Source organism: Ursus maritimus, unplaced genomic scaffold, assembly GCF_017311325.1.
Source record: "Ursus maritimus isolate PB19 unplaced genomic scaffold, ASM1731132v1 scaffold_15, whole genome shotgun sequence".
In the NCBI taxonomy this organism is placed as follows: Eukaryota; Metazoa; Chordata; class Mammalia; order Carnivora; family Ursidae; genus Ursus; species Ursus maritimus.
Window position 1 is genome coordinate 28,152,734 of NW_024423897.1, and position 7,685 is coordinate 28,160,418.

The following is a 7,685-nucleotide window of genomic DNA, read 5'->3' on the forward strand; positions in this document are numbered from 1 at the left end:
CATTCTTTTTCTAAAAAAGACCTATAAAAAACCTACTATTTTTAGAGTAGTTTGAGGCTTACAACAACATTTAGAAGGAGGTACAGAGATTTTCTGTGTCCTCCTGCTCCATATTTGTATAACCCCTCCCAGTGTCAACACCACTCACCAGAATGATACTTTTCTCTTTTTTCTCTTTTTAAAGAGGGAGAGAGAGATGAGAGGGGAGGAGTGGAGGGAAAGAGAGAATCTTAAGCTGTCTCCACACCCAGGGCAGAGCCCTATGTGGGACTTGATCTCATGACTCTGAGGTCATAACCTGAGCTGAAATCAAGAGTCAGACACTTAACCGACTGAGCCACTCAGGTGCCCCAGAATGATGCTGTTTAAACCAAGAATGAATCTGCATTGATACACTGTAATCACACGGAGTCCACAGCATTAATAGATCACAATCACACGTCCATAGCTTACCACACGGAGTTTACTCTTGATGTTGTACATTCTATGGGTTTGGACAAATGTGTAATGGCATATGTCTATGATTATAATATCATACAGAGTATTTTATGCCCTAAAAATCCACCCTTGGCAACCACTGACCTTTTTATCGTTTCCGTGATTTTGGCTTTTGCAGAATGTCATGTAGTTAGAATCATACAGTATGTAGTCTTCTCAGATTGTCTTCTTTTACTTAGTAACACACATTTAGGATCTTTGCTTTTTAATTATGAGATTGTTCTTTCATTTGCTGCTACAGCCTCTAGATTATATAATTGCTACCTATTTGTTCCTAGACCCATTAAGCTTTTAATGCTATTAGTCAATATTTATTAAGTAGCAATTTGAATAGAGAACAGAATACAATATGTCTTTGGAAAATGTTTGCTTTCTAATATATATAAGATGAAGTGATTTAAAATGGAAAACAAAGAAAAAACAAAATAAAATTTCTAATATATGTCAGGAACTCTATTGGCATTCCACTTAATCCAGAAAAGTTTTCAATTAGATACTATATCACTTTAAAGATAAAGAAATGAAAATACATAGAGATTAAGTTAACTTAAGCAACTTTGTATCATGACTAAGAGACAGAGCCCACAGATGAACCCAGGTCTTCATTCACTTATTCATTTGTAAATGAGGAGACTGGGAAAAATCGATCCCGCATGCATTTTAGCCTGACAACGCTTGACATGGTGCTCACCAAGCTACCCACCATTCCCTGTTGTTTCTATGGGGCATGGTTTACTCATTGTGTGATTTGCTTACCTTCTCAGTGAACCCCCCAAATAGCCCAAATAACCTTAGACAATCCTGTTTATCTTGAAAATCCCTCCAAGATAGTCCTCAAGGTTGTAAACTTCTGGAAATTTTCAGCACTGATATGGAATCCCAAGAAGTCAAGTACTGTGCTGTGGTTTCTTGGAATTTCCATAGTTGTACACGGTCATCTTGGAAAGCTCATGAAGCCTCTTTCATCCTAGGAATCCCCTGATGAAGAGTCAAGTAGAAGGAGATTCCAAGGACATCCCCATTTGTGAACTGTTGATGGCTGTGTAAAACTTCAACAGGGACTATAAGGAATGATTTCTCTACATCTGCTGACCTTCCAATTTAATAACTCATGGAGAACTAAAGTATTAATTCATTCAGCAGCAAATATTTATTCAGTTTCCAATGTGAGTTTTGCTCTGTGCAACGTGCTGGAGGGTCCTTGGAAACCCAACCCCGGTTGGGCATGCTCTCTGCTGTCAAGGAGCACAGGTCAGTGTGGAGGAAAATAATAAGGAAGCAAGCAAAGAAATGAAAATATGTAACTGCAGGTGATAAGAAGTGATGGAACAGGGTGCTGTGATCAGAAAGGGCATAAAGGGCTTTATTTTTGATTGGATGGTCAGGAAGGTATTGCTAAGAATATGACATTTGATTGAGCTGAGAGCTGAAGTATAGAAGGATCCAGTGTCATGAGGGGACAGGGAAGGGGAATTTCGAGCAGAGCTCATTGCTAGAACAATGGGAGGTGGGGATAAAAACTGGGCCTGTTCTAAGAACACGTAGAAGTCTAGACTAGCTGGAACTTCCTGAGGAAGGAAGATAAAAGCAAAAAATGAGGTAATTAATTGTTTTTTTTTCATGAATATCATTAAAATATTCTGGCATGTTTGCAAACCACAAGACCCCTGAGTGGATTCTGAAGGCTTTTTACTGTTTAAAAGTGAGTAAGACAAACACCAATAAAAATGAACAAAAGATTTGCACAGACACTTTTCAGAAAGCTAAAATATGGCTCATCAGCACAGGAAAAGATGCTCAACACTACACAGCAAGGAAATGCAAATTAAGAGGACCAGGAGAGAACACTGCCCGCTCAAATGGCTACAGTGATAAGGACTGATAATGTCAAGTGTTGGAAAGGTTATGTAACGGCTGGCAGCTTTGCACGTTGTTTATGGGTACAACTACTTTAGAAAATAATTCTGCAGTTTCTTATAAAGTTAGACATACACTTACCCTATGATACAGCAATTCCATTGCTATTTACCCAAAATACGTGAAAATGTGTATCTACAAGAAAGCTTGTACACAAATGCTCATAGCAGCTGTATTAGTAATAGGCAAAAATTAGAAACACTGCAAAGGTCCATTCACATGTGGTATAGCAATACAGGGGCATATTCCTCAGCAAGGAAAAGGAATAACTTACTTATACACACAAGTATATAGACAAACCTCAAAAACATGATGCTGAGAGAAGGAAACTGGACATGCACATACACGCTTGATTCTATGTATATGAAATTCTAGAATGGACAAAATTACTCTGTAGTGACAGAAACTGAAAACCAATGAGACTAGTGGTTGCCCGGGGCCAAGAGTGGGAAATTTTTGCTGCAAAGAGTCATGAGGGATCTATTTGGGGTGATGCAAATATCCCAAATCTTGATTGTGGTGATGGTAATATGGGCACAGATATTTGTCAGAACTAACTGAACGGTATACTTAAAATGGGTGCATCTTATTGTATATAAATTATACCTCAATAGAGTTCACCGTAAAGAAAAAAACTGAACGCATTTGTTTTTGTTAATGTTCATTATTATGATTCATAAGATCTATTTTTCATAGTAAACTAAACATGTGTTTCCTGTATTCCTTTAAAAATCGGTCCTGACTGAAGTTTTAAAAATAATTACTAGTGGGGCGCCCGAGTGGCTCAGTCGGTTGGGCGTCAGACTCTTGATTTCGGCTCAGGTCGTGATCTCTGGGTCGTGGGATGGAGCCCTGCATCGTGCTCAGCGGGGAGACAGCTTGAGATTCTCTCTCTCCCTGTGCTCCTCTCCCCCCGCCTCTCTCTCAAATAAATAAATCCATCTTTAAAAAAAAATTAGTAGTATTTTACATCACGTGGCACAGAGCTATGAGAAAAACAGGATCTCCTGAACTGCATTAATTTATGGGTGTCCAGGAGACCTTTGCCTTATTACTTTTTACTTTGGCACATTGTTGTTAAAGAGTGAAAACTACGGATATTCAAGGGAAATTTTACAGAAATTTAAATTATTATCATAGCATTTTATGCTTCTTTCTTTCTTTCTTTCTTTCTTTCTTTCTTTCTTTCTTTCTTTAGATTTTATTTATTTATTTGAGAGAGATAGAGAAAGAGAGCAGAGCACAAACCAGAGGAGGGGCAGGGAGGAGGGAGGAGCAGACTCCCCCCTGAGCAGGGAGCCCCGGTATGGGACTCAATCCCAGGACCCCAGGATCATGACCTGAGCTGAAGGCAGACGCCCAACCGACGGAGCCACCTAGGCGCCCACATTTTAGGTCTCTTACAGCTTTAAGATTAGATTTGCCCCAAAGTGGATGTCTTACAGTTCCCTGAAAAATAGAGCCTGAACCAAAGCCTGTGTCCTACTTTACTGGGAGAGTTAATGCCAGGGTAGCAGGAGTGAGGGGAAAAGATGTGAGTTGAAGGAAGGCAGGTGTTAGGTTGCTTTGCAGGCCGCAGCCTCAGGAGAAAGCACAAAGCATTTCTCACGTCTGCAAGGTCGTCTTTGAAGAGGGTCTTCAGGAAGCCCTGCTCCTTAGAACAGTCTAAGAGGGAAGGAAAGGGGAGGAATTTATCTGAGGGCTCTTTCCATTTTCCTGACTGTAATTAGTCTGTTTGTCTGGGAGACATTAAACCCCCACACACCGTGTTGTATCATTAGGGGCTGGGGAAGCCTGTTCCATCTCCCGTGGCACAATACTTGATCTGAATCTGGACATGATGGGAAGAACCAGAACCACTGGGGTCCCTATCATTTTGGCCTGGGAGCGTGAGCTGCTGCAGCCACCCCTGTGCACAGCGCGTGCAGGCTCTGCTGGCTGAGCTCACACCTGCCGGGCTGAGACAGCTGACTGTGTTAGCAGGTGACACATCAGTGGTGACAGTGGAACATTCCAGTGAGCAACCTATCAAAGACTAGGGGGGCAGATGTGAACGTGGGAATCTGGGAAAGCACATGAAGTGGGTTCTATACTCTGGGTCAGAAAATTCTAGAAGCCAATTGAGCATTTGTAACCGTATGATAATTTTCCTTTCAAGTTTGGGGGAAATTTGGTGGTGGTGTTAAGGAAAGATAGAAAAAAATTTCCTCCTGGACTCTTTTGGGAAGGGAGTTTACTACTTCCAACTAATAATGATTTTTGGTAACTATGTTTTTCTCCTTAAAAGAATTGGCATCTAAGGGCGCCTGGCTGGCTCAGTCGGTAGAGCATGTGACTTTTGATCTCAGGGTGTGAGTGGGAGCCCCACGTGGGACGTGGAGATTACTTAAAAATAAAATCTTTAAAAAAAAAAAAGAATTGACATCTCCTATAAAGGCACATATTAAATTTATTTTAATGTTACTACTGTATTTTATTCCTCCCATAAGTACATCTATACCTCATTAAGCTACAGACTTGTGCACTGCAGAATATTCATCCACAGGCTCAACTGAGATTTTGCTTCATCACATTTGCACCTCAACCCTTGGTTAAAAATGAAAACAAAACAAAAAGAATCACCATAACATCATTTTATGTATGCAAGACGTGAATTAATATAAATTTTATTTCAAATAAATTTGGACATTGCCTTAAGCAATAAATGTTCACCTTAAAGTTTAAATGCAGATTTAATTTCATAAGTCAAATAACATTTTAAGTATTAGGCTAAGTCCATTTGAAAGTTAACAAATCCTACTTAATTTATAATTTTTCCATGCAGAGTCTTGTAAATATTTTACCTTCTTAAAATATAATTGCACTAGAATTTGATAAAGTCAATTTATACAGTCCTAAGAAAAACTGCATGGCCCAAGCTAAGGAGAAAATTTCAAGCATTAGTAAAACATGAGTGTGTCTTCTATGTTAAAATATTTCTCCTCAGAATTTGTTTTCATTTTGGAGAAAGTGCATCTGCTTGTATTTTCTTGGTTCTTTCAGGTCCCAAATAATCTAAGTTTGTTTGTCTTTTTCCACCAAGAATAAGCCAGAGGAAACATCTTGTTTCATTTCTTGTAGTGTGAGGAAACTTTTGTTATCTCTGGGGTAATTTCTGGGGCACGTGTAAGTCATGAGTTGCCTTGGGAAAACAAATTCTCCTCAATATTGTGGACCTATCTGTAGCAAATGAATATAATAGTATGGATTACATAACTATACATAGAATGCCAGATATTTTACACAAGTGAGAGAAAAAAAGAAAGGAGGTGCGGAAAAGCAAGATCAGAGAAGTAAGGTCACGAAACTGGTCAGCGACCAAAAGAGATCCAGAATTTTGAAACTCTATGGCTAACTACATTTTTGTTCTCCCAACAGCCCACTCTATTACAAGGCAATTTTTCCCTGGATCTGACCGTAAAATTTAATGGAAGGAGAGAAATACTCTCCTTAGGGTTCACTGAGAGCTGTGTCAACAGTATTCATATCCAATGCGTAATTTCAGTTCTGAGGCAGGCGAAACAGAGATTTCTAGGTCAGAGACTCAACCCCCTGGTCTCTTTAATCAATATTTAAGTTAGTTTCAGAGATAATAAATGTTGCTGTTCGACTACAATTTGTGTTCTGTGCTTTGGATCAATTTTTATAATTAAAAATTATATCACACTTTTCATCAGATACACATACATATGCACACACATGCTTGTGCCCACATTGGGCACCAGCATTCACACACAGCATCACAAGCCTTCTTGGTTATGAAAAACCTGGTAGATGTTTCTTCCTCTTTTTTTTTTTTAAGATTTTATTTATTTGACAGAGAGAGAGAGACAGCCAGAGAGAGCGGGAACACAAGCAGGGGGAGTGGGAGAGGAAGAAGCAGGCCCCCAGCGGAGCAGGGAGCCCAATGCAGGGCTCGATCCCAGGACCCTGGGATCACACCCTGAGCTGAAGACAGAGGCTTAACGACTGAGCCACCCAGGTGCCTCCTAGTAAATGTTTCTGAGACAAAACATGCATAATAAATAACAAAGAAAGATTAGATTTGTGTCATTATTATATTTGTTATAGGTGAGATGACATCTGTCTTTCATTCCTAATTATTAATTCTAACATTTTGTACATATTATTCTGTAAGTTATGATTTGAAATCGTGTAGAAAATCCTTAATATCATTAGTGACATATTGATAATTAAATATCGAGGAAAGTAATTCCCAAATTTGAAAACAGGAAGACTAATGAGGTTTTTTTATGCACAAGATAATATTCTTGGCTCATGCTCAAATCACACCGATATTTGTGAAGTGACAAATGTTTAGTCAATGGATTTTACATTTTTAATTGTTAGAATGTATTATGGAATATTTCATAATTCCAAAAGAACAAAAAAATCAACAAAAATCTACATATTAATTACTCAGCTTAGAAATTAAACATTCTGATATAGTTAAAGCTGATTGTGAATCTCTTTTTAACAGCATCACATTTGAGCTTCTGAGGTTACCCAGTTTCAGCTTCTGAGGTTTCTACTTTCATGCAATTTGGTGTTTACTTTACCATGCCCAGCAGATTTTTAGATATACATATAAATATACATAAATATATATAAATACGTGTATACACATACATATATGTGTAATGAACATCTTCCAATTTTTATTGAAAAAGCATCATACTGTATAATTTTTGGCAATTTTTTTTCAACAATAAATGTGTAAGCTTCACCGATTGGATGTGTATAGCTTGGATTTATTTGTCTTCTCTGCTATGTCACATTTCATTGTATGGATCTGTCACAAATCACTTATCTATTTTCCAATTAATGGACAGTTCCAATTTTTTTTCAATTTTTTTTCTCTTACAGAAAATGCTGCCATCAGTTATTTTATTCACTATCACATATGGATTATTGATTCCTGTGACTCGCCAAAATTTAGGTGGCTTGTGTACAATAAAAATGCTACTTGTAGATGTTTTACCAGGGCTTGCCATTTTTTTGTGTGTTTGGGCAGATTTATTTCCTTCCAACATTTATACATTTAAAATAAGATTGTTGTGTATAGATACTGCCATATATTTAATTGCTTAAAAGAAAGCAATGGACTATCTTAAAACCAAAGAACTTTTGGGGAGCAGAGGAGAAGGAATGATTTGGTTTTAATTATTGTACTTTTTCCTCGCTGCTCTATCCTTGCTAGTTCAAACTGTGCCTAGAAAGTGCTTTATGCA